This window comes from Mesoplodon bidens, assembly GCF_964165515.1.
Source record: "Mesoplodon bidens genome assembly, chromosome: 8".
Classification (NCBI taxonomy): Eukaryota; Metazoa; Chordata; class Mammalia; order Artiodactyla; family Ziphiidae; genus Mesoplodon; species Mesoplodon bidens.
The window spans coordinates 27558870-27582411 of NC_138165.1; the positions used below are offsets into that span (position 1 = coordinate 27558870).

The window sequence follows — 23542 nt, forward strand, 5'->3', positions numbered from 1 at the left end:
GCAGCAAGGAAAGATTTCATCTGTATCTGGCACAGCCTGAGGAGCCCCAGTGCGGGAAGAGGCAGGAAGTAACTCTCTTCCAGACTTTACCAGACTAGGGACACCATCCCCTGCCCCATCACTACAGGGCCAGGTGCCAGCCAACTGAGGACACCCCTACAAGCAGAGTCCGCCAACATTATTCAAACTATCCAATGGTAAGTTTGTTCCACCTGCTTGTCTTGCTTCGTTCATTCTTTCCCTTGAAAAGCACAACAAAAACTCCTGCCCGCAGTTCCCTTCTCTGCCTGCTCATCTTGCTGTGGTGCTTCCCTGTGTGGCCCTGTGTGGCCCTGCATGGTGGGTTGTGCCTCTTGCTCCTAGGGCACTGTGAATACAAGAAAATAACTTCTTCCTTCGTGGCAATCATTTTTGTGTCTGTGTGTCCTACTACACTTGCTCAAAACAAATCCCAGCACATTTTTAGAACACAGACCTTGGAAGAACAGCAACAAATAAGACCAAATCCTCACCCTGAAGGAGTTTATGTTTTAACCTTGGCTTTATAAATTTGCATGGGGAGGAGGGCTCTAGAATAAACAGAACCTAGGTGGGATCAAGTCCCTTTCCTTTCTTCTTCACCTGGTTATTTCCTGCTAACCTATGGAATAAGGTGGTAGATGAAAATTGGGGAATTGAGGAATTTATCCTATTTCTCTTCTGTCTGGATGAATGCCTCAGCTAAATGCCACTCCTAATGTCTGGGCTGAGGAAATAAGGCCATTGTAATTTTATCTTGCCAGATGATTAGGGAGATGCAAGATGATTAGGAAGAGATAACAATCTCTTTCCTGTTTCACCAAACTCCAACGGGGTGACGATGGAAGCGATTTCAAACATTAAGTGGGGACTTCCCTGGTGGTGCAGTAGTTAAGAATCTGCCTGCCAATGCGGGGGACACGGGTTCGATCCCTGGTCCAGGCAAATCTCACATGCCGCAGAGCAACCAAGCCCACACGCCACAACTACTGAGCCCATGTGCTGCGACTACTGAAGCCTGTGCACCCAGAGCCTGGGCTCCACAACAGGAGAAGCCACCACAATGAGAAGCCTGTGCACTGCAACGAAGAGTAGCCCCCACTTGCCACAACTAGAGAAAGCCTGCGCACAGCAACGAAGACACAATGCAGCCAAAAAATAAATTAAATTAAAAAAAAATAATCAAAGGGTCAGGAAGATCTTACAAAGCAGTGTAGTGTGGAAGGAACAGAAGCAATGCCTTGGTCTAACCTACGCCCCCTCCCCTGACACGGGAAAGAAGCTCTATCAAGCTGGGCCTTTCCTTGGGCACCTCTCAAGGTGCTCTCCACACCCACCCTGCTCTCCTTCCTCTTCTCCTGGATCTAATAAAAGGAGCCGAGTGGGGGGATAGACTCCAAAGTGGTCAGTCTGCACAAAAAGGCATGCTGGCAGGCAAATTATCTCCAGGAATTAGTTAACCCTGGGAGGGGTGGTTTCCAGTCCACAAGGCCCCAAATGCTAGAGCATTAAGAATACAGAAAAGATGCTCAACATTGCTAATTATTAGAGAAATGAAAATCAAAACTACAGTGAGGTACCACCACACACTGATCAGAATGGTCATTATTAAAAACTCTACAAAGAACAAATGCTGGAGACGGTGTGGAGAAAAGGGAACCCTCCTACACTGTTGGTGGAAATGTAAGTTGGTGCAGCCACTATGGAAAACAGTACGGAGGTTCCTCAGAAAACTAAAAATAGAAGTACCATATGATTCAGCAGTCCCACTCCTGGGCATATATCCAGACAAAACTATAATTCGAAAAGATACATGCACCACTATGTTCACAGAGGCACTATTCACAATAGCCAAGACACGGAAACAATCTAAATGTCCTTCGACAGATGAATGGATAAAGAAGATATGGTACATATATACAATGGAATACTACTCAGCCATAAAAAGGAAAGAAATAATGCCATTTGCAGCAACATGGATGCAACTAGAGATTATCAAACGAAGTGAAGTAACTCAGAAAGAGAAAGACAAATACCATATAATATCACTTATATGTGGAATCTAAAATATGACACAAATGAACCTATTTATGAAACAGAAACAGATTCACAGACATAGAGAACAGACTTGCAGTTGCCAAGGGGGAGGAGGGATGGACTGGGAGTTTAGGGTTAGTAGATGCAAAGTATTACATATAGAATGGATAAACAACAAGGTCCTACTGTATAGCACAGGGAACTATATTCAATATCCTGGGATAAACCATAATGGAAAAGAATATAAAGAAGAATGTATATATATGTATAACTGAGTCACTTTGCTGTACAGTAGAAATTAGCACAACTATACTTCAATTAAAAATTTAATTGAATAAAAGAATACAGAAAAGAATACAAACTTCCAGTTATAAGATAAATAAGTACTAGGGCTATAATGTACAACATGATAAATATAATTAACACCACTGTATGTTATATATGAAAGTTGAGAGTAAATCCTGAGTTCTCATCACACACAAAAAATTTTTTTTCTATTTATTTAATTTTAGGTCTATATGAGATGAGGGATGTTCACTAGACTTGTGTTAATCATTTTACGATGTATGTAAGTCAAATCATGATGCTGTACACCTTAAACTTATACAGTGCTGTATGTCAATTATATCTAAATAAAACTGGAAGGAAAAAAAGAATATGGAAAGGAAGAAAATACAGTTGATACAGTCTAGAACAATCATTGACAGAGAAAAGGCGTTTAAAAACACACTCCTGGGGCTTCCCTGGTGGCGCAGTAGTTGAGAGTCCGCCTGCCGATGCAAGGGACATGGGTTCGTGCCCCGGTCCGGGAAGATTCCACATGCCACGGAGCGGCTGGGCCCGTGAGCCATGGCCGCTGAGCCTGCGCATCCGGAGCCTGTGCTCCGCAACGGGAGAGGCCACAACAGTAAGAGGCCCGCGTACCGCAAAAAAAAAAAAACACTCCAGGACTGACTGACAGACTGACAAGGTTAGAATACAGAGCCTAAAATCAAGTCAGAGAATTAGCAAAGGAAAGAATGCTCTGGAACACTTTTCTTGTGACCAAGCTTTCTTCCACATAAATCAAATTTTACAAGCACATTGGACTATTTGGATGGGACTTTATAGTACGTGAAGAACTGGGTTATACTATTATTAACGAGTAGCCAAAAACATTGTTTACTTTTGGAGAACTTTTATGGGATGCTTCCTTGTTTGGCTGTGTAATAATAGGAATAAGTGCTCTAATTACAGTCTTCTCTGTCACTGATGCATTTTTTTAAAGGGTGTTCACAGACGGAGTGTCTCAGAAATATATTTCCAGCATTTTGGCTCACAGATGTCAGGATTTTATTAAAGTATGAAGGAATCTGTCCAAAAAAGAACTCTGAAAGCAGACCAGAGAGGCTTTCTTAATTGGCCAAATATTTCACTAAACAAATTTTATCTGCAAACAGATTAGACAGACCTCACAGAATCTTGGGAAACCTTGATTATAATTTCTGGTAGCAGGTAAAGCTCTTTTTTAAAGAGAAAACCCAAATGGTATAAGTCCAAATTTTACTTTTGTACCAAAATAAATTTAGCATGGCTTCTGTCATTTATATGTTGCTCCAAGCCTAGAGCCTTGAGATTCCAGTCAACACGAAGCAGTTTGGAATAAGTGAACATACATTGTTCCAGGATTTCAATCTGCTGTGTAATCAGACAATTTACACGGGCCCAAAACTGGGAGGCAGTTTGCTGATCTGTGACAGGACAGCTTCAGACTAGTCTGGGGTTCTTAACCTGATGTCTATGGATAAAACCTGAATGGGAGAAAAATTGCACCTTTATTTTCATTAACTTTGTAACTGAAATTTAGCAATTTCTATAATTATGAATGCAGACAACAAGCTCCACTACTATTCGCAGTGGCTGTGATTTTGTCACCAATAGAAATCACTGATATTCTCATGTCCCATGGAGAGCTGTTGCAGGTATCTCAACTTTCCATTTGTGCTCAGCACCTCTTCAGAGTAACAACAGTTATTAAGCCTGCAGCTAGATCTTGTAATGCAACAAGAATGAAGCACATATACCATCGTATCACAAATTGTTCTTTTTTTTAATTTTGATAACTCCTCTTCCAGTGTAGCTGGTTTCCTTTGTAATCCCATGTTTTAAAAAAGATTGAGAAGGCCAGTAGTGACTATGGATACTATAAGGAAGAATCTTCAAATTATTTAGTATAAACCTAATCCTTTTTTATTTTTCAATATTTCCCCATTATTTTGAACACATAGAACTAGAACTCCTAATAAAGATAAAATGATGTGCAAATTACTTTTTAAAAATTGAAGTATAGTTGATTAACATTGTTGTATTAATTTCTGCTGTACAGCAAAGTGATTCAGTTATAAATACATATACATTCTGTTTCATATTCTTTTCCATTATGGTTTATCCCAGGATATTGAATATAGTTCTCTGTGCTATACAGTAGGACCTTGTTGTTTATCCATTCTATATATAATAGTTTGCATCTGCTAATCCCAAACTCCCAGTCAATCCCTCCCCCAACTCCCCTCCCCCTTGGCAACCACAGGTCTGTTCTCTATGTCTGTGAGTCTGTTTCTGTTTCATAGATAGATTCATTTGTGTCATATTTTAGATTCCACATATGTGATATCATATGGTATTGCAAATGACTTTTTTTTTCAGGTTTGTTATATTTATCCAGAGGGTGAATCAACTACAGAATAAAGCATTTTTAGCATTAAGAAATCCAATGTTTTAAAATCTTTTTTCCTTGCAATTCTGTTTATTACAATTTTGTAATCCTGAAGAGATTCTCTTATCTAAAGTTTTTCAGGAATTCAGGTATTTTGCATGATATCTGATGTGATTGGTAATAAAGTAGTAGCTATGCAATGAAGCTACTTTGCAATGAAGTAGTAGCTATGATCATAACCCTCTTGCAATCTGAAAACAACAGGGATTTTCTTTTCTGTACAGGCAGCTATGAAGTTTTCAGGTAGTAACTGTCCATCTGAAAGGAACTGGTCATCTTTTCCTTGATCAATTAGTATATCCAGCTGATAACATGGATAGGACTTCACAAGATGGGTAGCATCATTAGCCTTCCAGCAAATGACTTTTTTTTTCTTTTTTTTTTTTTTTTTTGCGGCACGCAGGCCTCTCACTGTTGTGGTCTCTCCCATTGCGGAGCACAGGCTCCAGATGCACAGGCTCAGTGGCCATGACTCACGGGCCCAGCTGCTCCACGGCATGTGGGATCTTCCCGGACCAGGGCACGAACTCGTGTCCCCTGCATCAGCAGGCGGACTCTCAACCACTGCGCCACCAGGGAAGCCCAGCAGCAAATGACTTTTTTTTTTTTTTTTTTTTTTTTTTTTTGTGGTACGCGGGCCTCTCACTGTTGTGGCCCCTCCCCTTGCGGAGCACAGGCTCCGGACGCGCAGGCCCAGCGGCCATGGCTCACGGGCCCAGCCGCTCCACGGCATGTGGGATCTTCCCGGACCGGGGCACGAACCCACGTCCCCTGCATCGGCAGGCAGGCTCTCGACCACTGCGCCACCAGGGAAGCCCGCAAATGACTTTTGAATCCTATTTTTTTAACTTTTCTGTTCTATATTTAATTAATTTATTAATTTATAATTTATTTTTTATTCATTTACTATTGATATGTAACATTGTATTAGTTTTAAGTGTATAATAGAATGATTTGATATATGTATATAATTACAAAATGATTACCACAAGTTTAGTTAATATCCATCACCACACATAGTTGCAAATTTCTGTTGTTTTTAGATGTGTCTTTTGTAAGCAGCATATAACTGGATTTTTTTAAAAAGTCAGTTTGTGGAGAGACAAGAGATGAAGCAATTACAGCAAATATTAATTGCAGAATCTAGGTGGTGGGTATATGGGTGTATACTGTAAAAGTCTTTCAACTTTTCTGCACATTTGAAAATTTTCATAATAAAACGTTAGGAAAAAAGTCACTCTGCTAGTCTTTATCTCTTAATAGGTGAGTTAATCTATTTATATTTATTGTGATTATTGATATATTAGACTGATTCCTACTGTTTCCTTTTGTGATTTCTGTTTACCACATAAGGTGGAGAAAAGTACCTTATGTAGATAAGCTATTGAGACATTCGGAAGACTCATTTCCTCCTGAAGAAAAGGACTTTACCTGTAATATTATTTTTATCAAAAAAGTGATTAAACAGAGGCACAGAATGTTTAAATAGTTTACCACTTTCAAAAATTACTTTTTCTCCACTATCATGAGACAAAAGCACCTCCTGCATGTGGAAAGAAGAGAGGTCAGTGTTCTATCTAGGTCCTTGTTACTCAAAATGTGGTCCTTGGACCCGCTTGTTAGAAATGCAGAACTTCAGGCTCTACTGCAGTCTTCCTGAATCATAATCTGCATATTAATAAGCTTCTCAGGTGGTTAGTAAGAAATTTAACTTTGAGAAGCACTATCCTAGGACAAAAAAAGCACTACCTCAAGATGCTTAACACCTGACAATCACAACCTAATGACCACAGCCTGGCCAGCTGTGACTCTCCCAGATGCTTATCTAGTGCCAGGGACAGGGGTCTGTGTTTCTCCAAGGATCTGTATGTCAAATCAGTGAGATTTTAGGAAGGCTAGCAGCTATCCTGATAGGCTTCCTTTAAGAAGTCTGACTATATTTCTTGTATAAATACTATGGCTTTTTTAAAAAAATTGACTCATGTTGGAAAACAGGGTGAGATTTGGGGTTCTTAAATGGTTTTATCATCACTGCAGAACCTGGTAAAACTTTAAGGTTCTTAGTGAAAATGTATCCACAGGACAATGACCAACACATACAAGGTAAAATGGCGTTTTACAATAAGCTGATTATGACCCAGCACCTCAAAGTAGAAATCTGGTATGCTGAGCTAGAATAATGTGAAAGTCTCCTTTTTCCTAAAGTATGCTTTGAGCTCTTTCCACATTCATTCAATCAAAACAACCTCTCCCTATAGAAAGATTTAGAGATTCTCTCTGTATATCTGTCTATACCTACCTATCTACATCAATCAGTCTCTATCATCTATTTATTATCTGTCTATCTATCTATCTATCTATCTAAGAGAGAGATGCCAGACACTATGGTAGGTGCTGAGAATATAACTGAGAGAGAATGCGGAAGGGAGATACTTGGGCAAGGGTCATTCCTCAAGAACTGACCTTTTACTGAGCTTTAAACATATGAAACCTCTATCCCTAGAAAACTCAGCCCAGTCATTGTCCAGGTTTCTGACTAACCAATCAGCAACTTCTCCTAGGGGATGAGATAAAGATGGAGATTGAGGGAGAAATCATAGGAGACGGCCTTGTCTAGAATTTAAAAATAAGAGATTGCTGTGTTGTCTATAAAAGACTAAGCCAGGGCTTCCCTGGTGGTGCAGTGGTTGGAAGTCCGCAGGCTGATGCAGGGGACGCGGGTTCGTACCCCGGTCTGGGAGGATCCCACATGCCGCGGAGCAGCTGGGCCCGTGGGCCATGGCCGCTGGGCCTGCATGTCCGGAGCCTGTGCTCTGCAACGGGAGAGGCCACAGCAGTGAGAGGCCCGCGTACCGCAAAAAATAATAATAATAATAATAATAATAAATAAAAGACTAAGCCATTTGCTATACAGAAAAAAATTAGTTCAATGTTCTAAGAGTCTATTATGTGCCAGGACCTTGGGACCACATCTGTGAACCAAACCAAACCAAACAAAACAAAAACCAGTCCAGTGCCTTTTTAAAGCTTACATCCTAGCTTACATCCTAGTGACTAGGATTGAGGGAGTGCAGGTTTCCCCTAAAGAGTGAAATATGTTATGTTAATCTCCAGGTTCCTGCCAAATACCTGGAGAGAGGTCAGTCTCTCGGATGAAAGCCAGGGTTAGTGCTGTAAGGCAGTCCCAAGCAGACAATGTCATATTCAAAGATATGGACCCTTGAGTTTTATATTGGAGTCCAGCTCCCATCTGGCAGGTCACAAGACAGCACCCTCCATGTGGGTACAGAGTAGAGACCAGAGAGTAAGGAATCTGGGCCAGGTCCCTAGGAAGTTATACTCATCCTTCCGGGCTCAGGCCTTCTCACAGAATGTGATAGGGACAAGGCCTGTGAACTCAGAAGGTAAGATAGGTAGGCTCATTATTGTATAAACTCAGGTGATTATTTTTTCTTGCTTTCTTTCCACAGTTTTAATTTTATTTATTTATTTACTTACTTACTTACTTACTTACTTACTACTTACTTATTTGTTGGCTGTGTTGGGTCTTCATTGCTGCGCACGGGCTTTCTCTAGTTGCGGCGAGTGTGGGCTACTCTTCGTTGTGGTGTGCGGGCTTCTCATTGCAGTGGCTTCTCTTGTTGTGGAGCATGGGCTCTAGGTGCGCGGGCTTCAGTAGTTGTGGCACTCGGGCTCAGTAGTTGTAGCTCGCAGGCTCTAGAGCACAGGCTCAGTAGTTGTGGCTCACGGGCTTCGTTGCTCCGCGGCATGTGGGATCTCTCTGGACCAGGGCTCAAAGCTGTGTCCCCTGCATTGACAGGTAAATTCTTAACCACTGCGCCACCAGGGAAGACCCTACCATAGTGTTTTAATCAAAACTTTGTTTTTATACAACCGGGTACAATTATAATTGTGTTGTGAACATAGGTTTATGGACATAAATATTCTTTTACATCCTTTGTAATATATTCTAATGTGTAGATATACCATAAAATTTTAACCATTTCTGTACTGTTAGACAGTTAGGTCATATTCTATTCTTTATCATTATAAATAACACTGCAGTGAAAATCTATGTAGTTAATTTTTGGCACACATTCTATGGTGACTTTGTACTGTGTCAAGTAATCTGGACTTATATTTCCCAGAACCCCCTGCCCTGCATGCTTCTGAGTTAATGAGAGCCATAAATTATTTCTGCATGAGATTTAGATGGTGGAAATGAAGCAACAGTCATACTTATACCTGGAAGACTGGTGTAGGGTCAGGCACTGTCAGAGCTCATGCACACTGTCATGGATCATCTTGTTAGAGGGGCCAGCAGCCAGGCCTGTGGCAACTCCAGCTAGTTCTTCATGGGATAGTACCTGGGCCTCACAGATCCAGCTCCCACCAGATCTCCTCTTTCAACTTCTCCAAATCTTGGCCCAGGCACATGTGCAGCCCTGTGGTGAAGTGCACTCGATCTTCTAGAAGTCTTCCACATCACTGAAGTTGGATGTTTGCAAGCAGTGAGAGGCAGGTGCAAGTTCTGGTTCCATCCTTTTGGTTTTAGTTCATCCTGTGGGTTCCAGTTTGTCCCCACTCTCTCCTACTTCACATGCATCTTCCTGTCCTAATCGCTGCCGTGCCAACTTCAGGCTTGGCACCAGATGAAGAGCCGCAGTCTTGCACAGACTGCACAACCAGCTTCCACAACTGTATAAGGTCTAATCTCTATACAAATCTCACTATATCACTCATAAGTGGTTCTGCTTCTCTGATCAAACCCTAATTGACACTCATTCATAACTATTTATTTCGGATAAATTCCTAGAAGTGCAAAAGCTGGGTGGAGATAGTTCTTTTTATGTTCCTTAAATATTTTTTTGGTTCATGTTTTTTATTTAGTGAAATCTTTTTTGGAAAAATTCTAGCTTGTTTCTCCTTTATTGGGAAGACTCAAAATAAGGTATTTTTGTCCACACTTGCACCAGAACTTTAATGGCAGAACACTGGACCAGTGGGCTACAGTGCCCATGGCAGTAGCAAGAATCCAGAGGAGGGGAAATTCAAAAGGAGGTGGTCAGACTCACTTGCTGAATCACCTCCTGATGACACCCCAAGGTGACAAAACCTTTAAGATTCTCTTTTTCGTTAAAGACATGACAATTTCCTTTATGGTTTATCTTTTTAGGCTGGAGTCCTGTCTCTGAATCCTTAACCATCGGTAGACTTTGCCTTGTTCCAACTGTCTCCATATACCTATTTGGACAACCATTTATTTATTATTCCTGCATTCCCAATATCTATGTTTGGTCCACCTGCTGGGACATACCATCGACACAAATGGTATCATCTAGGTTTGTGCAGTGCATGATCTGAACAACTATATTCACGAGTTTTACGTCACCCCAGGTTGCATCTTCCTGTTGCTGACTTGATCTTTCTGTAGTTTGTGGCCATAGCTTTTGGATAACATGTTCTGTCTGCTGGCTGGACATCCACTCATAGCCGTCATCAGGTCAGTTCCCTCAGTGTTTCCCCAGCTAGAAAGGCAGATTAACTCTAGGAATCAGCAACTATAAAAATCAGTGCATCCCAGACCATCGTGGACCAGGCCACTCCAGGTCCAGCTGTGTTCCAAGCTGCAACAAACTTAGCTTCTAGAAGCTCCTCCAAACCCATCTCTTAGGTAATAAATTTGCATTTGAGGTACATCAAGATGATTACTTAAGTCTAAAGTGCTAAAACAAGATTCTAGTAACTTCCTGGCTCCCCTCCTGTGACATCATAAAGGCTTTCCTTGCTTATGTACAGAGCCATAAAAGCCACTGGGTTTGAGGTCTTTGATTTGGGCTACCTGTCAACGATGAAATGAGTATGGTATTTCTTTTTTCATGTTTCTCATGTTTGCTCTGACTCAAATTTTGCCCATATCTGTCTGTGTGGAAACAGTCTTTATTTGGGGGGGGCAATTAGGTACTAATAATTTTCTTTTAATTTGCATGATTCACCCAGGCTAAACTCATGGGAAGGTGTTTTATGGAAATATATAAGGATCTGGAAGTCCAGCCTTAGCTCTCTAGTTTGACATAGACATTAAAACTGAGAAGAATAACTCCATTTATTCTGTCCCTAAGTAGTTTTCCAAGATTAAACTTAGAACACTATACATTGATTCTAGAGTGGTATGGTTTGGAGGGCAAGGATATTTGCCATCAAACTTAAATTTTTGGTGGGAACCTTTTAAGTGATGCTTCTCTGTAAGCACTAGAATGACTATTTTAGTTATTCAGAATGTCCTCTTTATTACTAAAATCTAGCTCCAAAGAATGAGGGCCTAGTTTCTTTGGATGGTCTCCATCACTTGCATCTTTCATACATCAAAAGTGAAACTTAGAACAGAATGATCATTCTATTAATATCCTGGAAGCAGACTTAATCAGAAAGTTTTGTACATTTGAGCTGCTTTTATCTGGTGGGCAAGCCACAGTCTTTCTGTGCCTCACTTTTTGTCTAGGATGAAGTAGGGGAATAAACCAGGTATTCTTTGCAATTCCTCCTATCCTAAAATAACTTCATCTTTAAAAAATGGTATTTACCTGTGGCCCAAATGTTTAAAATGTCTGTTAGTGTTTTCCAAGGGCAAGTGCTAAGGAGTACATATATTGCAAAGTCAATAATTTAGATTAACTGTCAGATTTTTTAACCATAGTGTTAAGGCTCTATGCTCAGTTTGGATATACTCTACAGGAGAATTGTTAAATGCTTGTGCAGTTTAATTAAATATAATTTAATCAGTGGCTCAAAAATAGGAAGTATAAGAATATATTCTACTGGTCAAATACACATAAATTATCAAGTCCCCAAAGACATCAAAAGTCTTTGAAGTAATGTGAGTGTGAACTTGCTTTACTTTGAAGATATTCTGCATCAGATATGCTAGCGTCCTAAATCAGAAAAACTGGATGACATGAAAATCCTTTTCCCTTGTTTGCTTCCAAAGGAATTTACTACTATTATTCGAAAACAAGAACAGAGTTCAGCTTCAATTAACAGTGTACTAAGTTAATGATTAGTGTTTACATTCTTAAGTTTCAGCTATATTAAAGTTTATGAATGCTGAAGAAGCTGGGTTAATATTCTATCATAAAAATATCATTGAAAGTGCAATTAGCTTTAAGTGCAGAGGAAATAAGATAATGGAATCTGTTGCCCATTTTAGCTGTGGACCTTCAATTCCATGACATCTAATCTATTTTTTTTTTTTTTTGGTACGCGGGCCTCTCACTGTTGTGGCCTCTCCTGTTGCGGAGCACAGGCTCCGGACGCGCAGGCTCAGCGGCCATGGCTCAGGGCCCAGCCGCTCCGCGGCATGTGGGATCTTCCCGGACCAGGGCACGAACCCGTGCCCCCTGCAACGGCAGGCAGACTCTCAACCACTGCGCCACCAGGGAAGCCCCATCTAATCTATTAAAGGACTTCAGATTTGCATACTTATTTAAATTAATTTACAAATTCACAAATTAATTGAGTAGATTAAAATTTCAGCAGTAATAAATCTTTGTAAAGCTTGGTTCTTCATAGAGAAAGAAAAACAAGAGAATCTTTCATATGTAAAGAATAACATTTGGGACAGTTCAGACTTGCTTTATGGTACAGCACTGAACAGTTTTGCTTAATATTCCCCATGTACTTACAAAGTTCTACTTTTTCTCTAAACCCCATAAAATCTTCTTTTTAATGAGTTCAGTAAAATATCTAAATTGCAACACTGCATCTATATACTTTGTCAAAGAACATTGTGGTATATTTCCTTAAAGTTGCATAAAGCAAATATTCTATGTACATTTCAGTACAAGACCTTGCAAACTTTTGGATTCTCAAAAAGTACCTGGAAAACCCAACAGAGAAAAAAAGGCAAAGACTAGGAACATTATAGTTCCAAGAAAAGGAAACACAAATTTCTCTTAGATGTATAAAAAGGCACTCAATCTCACCCATAGTAAAAGATACAAATTGAAATTATGAGATATTATTTTCGACTATCAGATGGATAAGTATAAAAGTTTTATAATGTATTTGGTGAGAATGTGGAAATATAGGCACGCTCCTACATTTCTGGAGTTTAAATTGATACAAACTCTATGCTGGGGGTTGGGGGAGGGTACAGGATCTAGTAGTTCTATCTCTAGGAATTTATAATACAGATATACTCAGGTGTGAAACGACACTGCAGTATTGTAAAAATAAATAATTGGATAGAATATAAAGGTCCACCATTGGGGACTGGTTAAATAAATTTCATACAATAGATCATTATGCAGCCTTTTAAAAGAATGAAAATGTTCTATATGTACTGACCTGGAACAATATGCAAAATATATTGTTAAGGATTTCCAAATGGTGTGGTGACTGATTAGGTTCACAGAGGCGCCCTTCTGCTAAGGAACAACTAGACCTTGGATAGGACCTGTCTCTTTGAGGCATTGTTGGTCTCTCAAGAGATAGGGGAGGTCTCTGAAGGCCCTCTCACTCCAAAAATCAAAATCAAACCAGAGTTGTTCTGAGGTAAATGAAGATAGTGGTAACACTGCTATCAGGATACTGAGGCTTTGGCCAACACAAGGTTGGGAAGGATGAACTGAGCCAAGACCCTGAAGTGATCCCAGAATGATGGCTTCTTTGGCTACACAAAAATCAGTTACAGATAGATTAAAGCCTAGATGAGAAAGGCATCTATAATGCTCTTAGAAAAGAATAGAGGAGAGATCTTCATAGCCCCAGGACAGTAAAGAATTTATAAAAGAAGATGTAAACAGTAACAACTATAAAATAAAGATTGATAAATTTAACCACATTAAAATTAAGAACTTCTGTTCCTCAAAAGACTCCATTATTATTACGTATTAGAGTAAAAAGAAAAAGAAAAAATAGGAGAAGGTATTTGCAATACATATAATCAGCAAAGCCTAGTAAGCATTACTATTACAAACTGATAGCACAAATCAAACAGAAAAATGGGTAAGACTTTAACAGGTACTATACAAAAGGTGATATCCAAATGATCAATAAACAGACATACTCCTTAGTAATTAGGGAAGTACACATTAAAACTACAATGGGATACACACCTATCAGATTGGGAAAAAAGTTAAAAGTCTGACAACATTAAGTGTTGGAGAGAAAAATGGAACAACAGGAACATCCAAACAATGCTGGTGAGATTGTAAACTGGTATACTCTTCCTGAAAATATCATGTGGCATCCAATAAAGTTGAACATATATGTACCCCTGACCCAACAATTTAAATCCAAGATCTATACCTTAGAGAAATACATGCAGATGTGCATCTGGATGTATGTACAAGAATGTTCACAGTAGTAGTGTTATTAATTGGCCTAAACTGGAAATCACCCCAAAGCCCATCAACAGTAGAATGGGTAAGTAAATTTTGACACACCTAAATGTTATACAGTAATAAAAATCAACTGAAATGCAACAAAAGGAACAAGCTGGAGATACATAAATGAATCTTATATACCTAATGTTGAGTAAAAAAGCAGAACACAGAAGAGTATATACAATGTGATTATATACTTAAAGTTCAACAAGAGGCAAAAGTAAGCCCTTTTGTTTTGAAATGCACACAGAGGTAGTACATTTATAAAGAAAAGCAAGGAAATTAATCAGGATAACGGTTACATCCTGGGGAGAGATACAATTGTGATCAGAAAGGCACACACATGTGGTTTCTCGAGTGCTAATTATATTCTATATCTTGACCTGGAGGATGGGTTTTGTTGTTTTGTGGTTATTTTTTGAATTATGGTTTTTTCCATGATGCATGTTATACTTCACAGTTTAATTTTTCAAAAAAGGAAGTAAAGGAAATCACTACTAAGATAAACAAGCCACAAGAGAGTGCCAGGAATGAACAGGCAAATTCTAGGGGAAAGTAGAACTTTTCAAGTATACATGGAAAATTAAGCAAAACTGACCAAATGCTGGACCACAAAGCAAGTCACAACAAATTTCAAAGCACTGAAATGATACTGAGCATATTCTCTGACCACAGTGGAATTAAGCTAGAAATAAATAAAATTTTAAGTAGAAAATTCACACATTTGTAAATTAAGAAATACATTTCTACATAGTCCATTGTTCAAACATTGAAATCATTAAGGATATTAGAAAATATTTTAAGTGGATTAACACTTGAAAGTACAACCTGTCACAAGTTGGGAGATGCAGTAAAAGCCATGCTGAGAGGGAAATTTACAGCATATAAAATGCACATATTAGGAAAGAAGGAAGACGGAAAAACTTATGATCTAAAAATCTGTCTCATGAAATTAGAAAAACAGCAGAGGCAGGTGCAGAGCACCGGGCGGCAGGCACGCGGTTCCAGTGGGCCAATGGCGGCCAGGCGAGGCCAGGACGCGCCCAGAGTAGCCTTAGCGTAGGGTTGCACCGCGACAGTCCCGCTGATCTGTTCCTTGAGGAGACTTCGTCTTGTTTGAGACCTGATGGCCAAAAGAGAGGAAGAAAACTTCTCTCCTAAAAATTCCAAAAGACTGAGACAAGAGCTGGAGGATTTTGATAAAATGAGGAAGATGAACGTACAGTTTCTTTCACTAATGATACTTCTACTTTGCAGGAGAAATTGGGATAATTGAGAGTATTCAGCTAAGAAACTTCATGTGTCATTCCATGCTTACACCTTTTAAATTTGGTTCTAATATCAACTTTGTTGCTGGCAACAATGGGACTCAGCAGCTGTCTCAATAACATTAAGGAACAGCGGAGGTGATGCCTATAAAACAAATGTGTATGGTGACCCTACAGCTGTGCGACATCTCATCAGCATGGACGGAAGTTGATCTTATAAACTAGAAAGTGAAACGGAAACGTGGCTTCTACTAGGAAAGAAGAGCTAATTGCAGTTTTTGATCATTTTAACATGCAGGTGGATAATCCAGTTTCTGTTTTAACACGAGATGAGCAACCAGTTATAGCTGTCTAAAATTGAGAGAGGCAAATACAAATTCTTCATGAAAGCAACCCTACTTGAACAGATGAAGGAAGATTGTTTACACATTATGGAAACAAAGAACAAAGGAGTAGATAAATCAAGGAAGAGTAATTTACTGAACTAAAGTGCCAGTGTTTAGAGAAAGAAGACGTTTACAAAGTATTCCTAGTGTAAGTACAATGAAGGCTAATTTAACGTACTTGAAATGTGAAATGCCTTGGGCAGTGGTCAATGAAACTGAAAAACAACTGAATGCTATCAGAGATAACATAAAAATTGGAGAAGATCGTGCTGCTAGACTTGACAGGAAAATGGAAAAACAGCAGGTCAGACTTAATGAAGCAGAAAAAATACAAGGATATTCAAGATAAAATAGAAAAGATTAGTCAAGAGACAACTGCATGAACACCAAAACGTATGGTATTGAAAGGAGATGTTACTCCTAAGAAAAGGGCCTATAATGAAGCTGAAGTTTTATATAACCATTCCCTAAATGCATATTGAACATTAAAGAAAGATGATGAGTAGCTTTGCAAAAGAATTGAAGAATTAAAAAAAAAAAAAGTACTAATCAATCTTTGGGACTTGAGCAGCTGAAAAGGCAAAAAAAATATCTTAGTTAAAAGATTGTGTAGGGCTTCCCCGGTGGCGCAGTGGTTGAGAGTCCACCTGCCGATGCGGGGGACACGGGTTCATGCCCCGGTCCGGGAAGATGCCACGTGCCGCGGAGCGGCTAGGCCTGTGAGCCATGGCCGCTAAGCCTGCGCGTCCGGAGCCTATGCTCTGCAACAGGAGAAGTCACAACAATGAGAGGCCCGCGTACCAGAAACAAAATAAATAAATAAATAAAAGAGAGTGTAACCTAGAGGTTGTCATACCGAGTGTAGTAAGTCAGACAAAGACAAATATCATATGCTATCGCTTATATGTGGAATCTAAAAAATGGTACAAGTGAACTTATTTGCAAAACAGAAATAGTCACAGATGTAGAAAACAAACTTATGGTTACTGGGGGGAAGAGGGGGAGGGATAAATTGGGAGATTGGGATTGATATATAAAATAGATAACTAATAAGGACTTACTATATAGCACAGGGAACACTTCTCAATACTCTGTAATGACCTATATGGGAAAAGAATCTAAAAAAGAGTGGATATATGTATAACTGATTCACTTTGCTGTACAGAAGAAACACAACATTTTAAATCAACTATAATCAAATAAAAATTATATATATAAAAAAGGAGAGAGTGTAAAGGCCTTACGGGATCAAGAAAGTTCAATCAAGAGATTGAACAGTTTTAGCCATAGAAAAGAACAAAGAGGAACATACCAGAATTGAGAGAAGAATTAGATGTGAAGTATATGCTGAACTACAATCAGCAACAACTGAAAGAACTGAAAGTAATACTGAGCGACTAAAAGGATTTGGCCCTCATGTTCCAACTCTTCTCGAAGCCAGAGATGATGCTTATAGATGTGGACATTTTACCTATAAACCCATAGGCTCTTCAGGAGCTTGCATTCATCTTTGGGACCCTGAGCTTGCTCTGGCTATTGAATCTTGCTTAAGAGGACTTCTGCAAAGCTACTGTTGCCATAATCATGCTGATGAAAGACTGCTTCAGGCACTGATGAAAAGGTTTTATCCACCAAGCCACAGATAATATTTTCTGAGTTTTGGAATAAGACGTATGATGTTAGACACAGAGCTGCTTATCATCCAGTTTCCAACAGTTCTGACAGATTTAGAAATAGAAAATGCAGTTGTTGCAAATAGCCTAACTGACATGAGAGGCATAGAGACAGTGCTACTAGTCAAAAATAATTGTGTAACTTGTGCAGTAATGCAGTCCCAAAGCTAGCCAAGAAATGTAGCTTTTACTGCTGATGGTGATCACGTTTTTGTGGGACATTATTATTTATCTGAAAATTTAAGACCTAAGTTTCTAAACAGAGATGTGGATTTATTTCAAACTGACTTGGAGAAGGAGGATGAAAATAAGTAAGCCCAGATATTAAATCTTCAGCAACATTTGTCTATCCTTTGAAAGGATATTAAACACAATGAAAATTTTCTTAGAAGGTGCCAACTACATTATAAAGAGTTAAGATAAAAATAAGAAAAAGTATTTCTAAAATGTGGGAACTTGAGAATATAGAAGAACTCCAGTCTGCAGATGTTGCAACTTTGGAAGATGAGTCTCAGGAAAATAAAATAAAAATGAAAATAGTTGAGAAAAATATGGAACAACAAAAAGAAAACATCTTAAAAGTCTGAAAATAGAAGCAGAAAACAAGTATGATGATGCAATTAAACTGAAAATTAATCAGCTAGCAGATCCACTTAAGGATGAATCAAACCCTGCTGATTCTGAAGTGGATAACCAAAAACAAGAGAAATGGCATTTTGAAGAAAAACAAAAAGAACACTTGGATACTTTAACTAAAAAGAAACAAGAGCTAGATATGAAAGAAAAAGAACTAGAAGAGAAAATGTCACAAAAAAGGAAGATAAATCTGCCCAGAGCAGATAGGAGAAAAAAAATTCTGCATCGATTCTAGACAAAGAAATTAATAGATTAAGACAAAAGATATAGGCAGAACATGCTAGTCATGGAGATCAAGAGGAAATAATGAGGCAGTACTAAGAAGCAAGAGAAAGTTATCTTGATCTGGATAATAAAGTAAGAACCTTTGAAAGGTTTATTAAATTACTGGAAGAAATAAGAACCCATAGATATGAAACATATCAACAATTTAGAAGGTCTTTGACTTTACAATGCAAATTGTACTTTGACAACTTATTATCTCAGCCAGCCTATTTGTGGAAAAATGAATTTTGACCACAAGAATGAAACTGTTACTATATCAGTTCAGCCTGGAGAGGGAAACAAAGCTCCTTTCAATAACATGAGGGCCTTCTCCAGAGATGAATGTTGTTGTTGGTGATGGTGTTTTGTTTTTTCCATGGCTTGCTTCATTCTTTCCCTGTGGTCCACTGCTGAATCTCCTTTCAGATGCCTGGATGAGTTTGATGTCTACATGATATGGTTAACCAAAGAACTGCAATGAACATGAGACTCAAGACAGCAGACTCCCAATGTTTCAGTCAATTTATCTTGCTTACCCCTCAAAGCACGAGCTCACTTCTGTCAAGTGAACTGATTAGAATTCTTTGAATGTCTGATCCTGAAAGAGGACAAATCACATTGCCTTTTTAACCTGTGACTCAACAGCAAGAAGACCAAAGCTGATTTGTAACTTAAGTGCCATGTCCTCATGTTGAAAGATTTGCAAAGGGAAAAAAATTCAGGATTATTTGACGAAATAAAATGAAACCAAAGATATTCTAAAAAAAAAAAAAAAAGCTCCTTTATACATCTGACCACAATAAATTATGTAAATAAGCCTAGAAAACCAACTACAATCAGCAATTTTAAATTATTTTTACTTTACTTTGAGAAAATCAATTTCATAGTACTGGTTTTAAATCTTTTTGGTTTTTTTAACTGTCTACTTTTATAGATTTTTTTTCACAAGTAAAATTTTGTACATACTTACATATCTGTTTAGTTTGGGTTCATTTCTAGAATATTTTGTAAGAATTAAAAGTTTGAGCATCTGGGGAAAAAAAAGAAAGAAAAAGAGCAGAAATAAAACCCAAAGAAAGTGGAAGAAAGGAAAAAATAATGAAAAAAGTAGAAATTCATGCAATAAAAACATACATATAATGGAGAAAATCAACACAGCTAAAAGATAGTTCTTTGAAAAAAGCTAACGAACCTAATAAACTTCTTGTGAGACTGATCAGGAAAAAAGAGAAAACATCTTACCTTACCACAGCCTGGATCAGCTGTGAACTGAACTTTCTGGCGTTTTACATGTGCTTACCATTATTACAAATCCTTTAGATATTAAAAGATCACAAAAGGATATTATAAACAAACTTTATAATTTTGAAAAATTAGATGAAAGAGATTTCTAGCAAGACCCAATTCTCCAAAACTGACACAAGAAGAAAGAGAAAACCAGATAATCCAGTAACACTTAACTAAATTGAATCTGTAATTTAAAGCCTTCTCAATGAAAGGAAGGGTTTGCTTTTATTAGTAGTATTTTGTCTTTGTCATTGGTCACCTTTTCCTTCTTTACACGTCTAATAATCTTTTATTATATGACAGATTTTGTGTGTAAAAGAAGAAGCCTCCAGCTGATATCTTCCATTAGTGAAGGGTCCCCGTTTCCTCAGTTAGACAGATAGATTGAAGGACAGATCATCTCAATCCAATCAGTGACTGAGTTGGGTCAGGGCTTTTAATTGAGAGTTTATAAAGTCTCTGATTCTTCAGCCCTGTAGTTCTGTCCTTCAGAGGTTTGAGCTTAGCTCTTTGCATACAACCCCAGTGCTATGGGCTAAATTGTGTCTCCCATCCCCTCTCACCTCCAAATTCACATGTTGAAGTCCTAACCCCCAGTAATCAGCATGTAACTGTATTTGGAGATAGGGTCTTTAAAGAGGTAATTCAGTTAAAATGAGTTCATTAGGAGGGGCCCTAATCCAATATGATGGATGTCCTTATAAGAAGAGGAATTAGGACACAGACACATATACAGAAGGAAGACCATGTGTAGACACAGGGAGATCACCATAACCCAAAAGCTAAGGAAATAGGCCTCAGAAAAAAACAACCCTGCTGACACTTTGATCTTGGACATACAGCTTCAGGAATTGTGAGAAAATAAACTTTTCTAGGCTACCCAGTCTGTGGTACTCTGTTATGGCAGCCCTAGCAAGCTTATACACCCATGTACATATACCTGAGGGAGAGACTAGTTGTGAATTTGTGAAAGCCTACTTTCCCTAGTAGGACTTTTTTCCCCCAAGCACCACAAGACAATGGGAGATCACAATCTGCCTTTCTGGCCAGCACCCAGCCTCACATCACCCTCAGGAAATGTCTCATGGGGAAAACCAGCCTTGCATTTGGGCTCTTCCAGTTTCTAATAGGTCACATCAGCTCTGTGTGATTGTCAAAAATTCTGCTGGCTTCTTTTTCTTCTAGTACAGTCTCCTTGTTTAAGTCAAGCCCACCAGGGAAGAAAACAATCATTAGCTCACCTAGGATGGGTTCTTACTGTTCTGGAATTTTAGTTCACCCATTCCTCTTTGTTCCACGACCCCCTGATATCTTTACAAATATAAATTTGCAATTTATCCATGTTATTTTCTAGTTGTTGCAACAAAAACATTGGAATACTGCAAATTAATATATCCTACTGAGAAGTTAAGGTTTTCATTAAACAAATTGAATCCAGCAAAATATAGAAGGATACATCACAACCAAGTTGAGTTTATTTCAGGAATATGACTGTTTCAACATATAAAAATTAATCAGTGCAATTCACCACATTAACAGAAGAAATGAGGAAAAATCATGATTATCTTAACGATGTAAGCATTGATAAAATTCTACATGTAGTCATGAAAAAAACTCTTAGCAAACTATAGATAGAAGGAAACATCTTGAAATTGTTATAGGGTATCTACGGAAAAGAAAACTACAGGAAACATAGTATTTAATGGTGAAATGTTAGAACTGTTCACTCTGAAATCAGGAACACACTGGAGATCCTAGCCAATACAATAAGGCAAGAAAAATAGATAACAGTGTTAAAGATAGAGGAAATAAAATTGAATTCTTGGGACTTCTCTGGTGGCGCAGTGGTTAAGAATCTGCCTGCCAACACAGGGGACACAGGTTCGAGCCCTGGTCCAGGAAGATCCCACATGCCATGGAGCAACTAAGCCCGTGCGCCACAACTACTGAGCCTGTGCTCTAGAGCCCACCTGCTGCAAACTACACAGTCCACGCACCTAGAGCCCACGCTCTGCAACAAGAGAAGCCACCGCGATGAGAAGCCTGTGCACCACCACAAAGAGAAGCCCCTGCTCGATGCAACTAGAGAAAGCCCGCATGCAGCAACGAAGACCCAATGTAGACAAAATATAAATAAATAAATTTTTAAAAAAAGAAAAAGGGGGACAATTATGTTAAAAAATTGAATTCTTTGCATTCTTAGAAAATAAAATCCACAGATTGATATTAGAATTATTAGATGAGTTTAACAAGTTTACAAGATACAGATTAGTATGCAAAAATCAATGGAACTTCCCTTGTTGAGCATCAAACCATTAAAAAATGAAATTTATAAAGATACCGTTTACAATAGCATCAAAACATACCAAACACCTAGTAATAAATCTAAAGAAAGATGTGCAATACCTCTATACAGAAAACCTAAAAACATTTCTAGAGAAATTGAAAATGATGTAAATAAATGGAGGGATATACTATGTCAATGTATTAGAGGACTCAAAATAGTAAAGATGTCATTCCTCTCTGGGTTTATCTATAGAGTCAATGTAATCCCAATCAAAACTGCAGTGAGTTAATTTTTGTGGAATTGACAGGTGGATTCTTTTATTTATTTATTTATTTTTGGCTGTGTTGGGTCTTCGTTGCTGTGCACGGGCTTTCTCTAGCTGTGGCAAGCAGGGGCTACTCTTCATTGCGGTTTGCGGGCTTCTCACTGCAGTGGCTTCTCATTGCAAAGCACGGGCTCTAGGCACACAGGCTTCAGTAGTTGTGGCACGTGGGCTCAGTAGTTGTGGCTCGCTGTCTCTAAAGCGCAGGCTCAGTAGTTGAGGTGTACGGGTTTAGTTGCTCCACAGCATGTGGGATCTTCCCGGACCAGGGATCGAACCCGTGTTCCCTGCGTTGGCAGGCAGATTCTTAACCACGGTGCCGCCAGGAAAGTCCCTGACAGGTAGATTCTAAAGTGGAAGAGTAAAGAGTATGTCAAGGGTCAAGAATAACCATGACATTCCTGAGAAAGAAAAATATGTGAGGACATACTCTACTAAATATTAAGATATAAATTTACAGTAATTAATACAGTATGATATTAGTGAAAATATTGACAAATAGACCAATGGAATGGAGTAGAGTCCTTATATAGACACCTGGTTGATGACAAAGGTGTCATTACAAAGTGGTGCTGGATTAATTAGATTTTTCTATGAAAAGGGAAAGAAAAGAGACACCCCCCCACCTCACACTATAAGCAAAAATCAATTCCATGTGGATTTTAGCTCCAAACGTAAAAGATAAGGATTAGAGACAGCCCAGACACAGACTCAGAAAGTGCATGAGAGAGAGATTTACTTCTCACTTTTGAACATTTTTAAATTCATACCTGCAATGGAACAGTGAGGTGCCCTGTTCCAAAATATCTGAGTGACACTGAGATATAGAGGCTGACAGTAACTGGTTCTTTGAAGAGATCTAGACCCCTTTCTTGAAATACAGACCCAGATTTAGGAGAGACACCATCAGAAACCACTTCAAACTAAGTTCCTTCCATTGTGATAAGGAGCTTGAGGCCAAGGAGCTTCAGTGAGCTGTGATTCCCAGGTTTCCTGTCCTCAGTCATATACTGACACAGACCAATCCCAAACGGGGCATTTCCAGCTGCTTCCAACACCTTGGATCCTACTTCATTAAGGACATTCCCTACTCCTCACAGTCTTTCATGAGTCTGTACTATTTTGCTGCTAAAAAAAGAACTCGGCAAATTCCCCTCCCTCCTGATTAATCTGTTGATTTTCCTTGGAACACCAATATATTTTTCAAAACTTCAAAGATGAGT

General features: G+C 38.8%; 1 pseudogene across 1 annotated transcript; it reads left to right on the plus strand.

The window, feature by feature from the left end:
• Positions 1-8087: 8087 nt before the first annotated feature.
• LOC308621305 (structural maintenance of chromosomes protein 6-like) lies at positions 8088-19053 on the plus strand (annotated as a pseudogene). Its single transcript has 3 exons — positions 8088-8214; positions 15318-16446; positions 17074-19053. The product of its transcript is annotated as a structural maintenance of chromosomes protein 6-like (transcript).
• The last annotated feature ends 4489 nt before the right edge of the window (positions 19054-23542 follow it).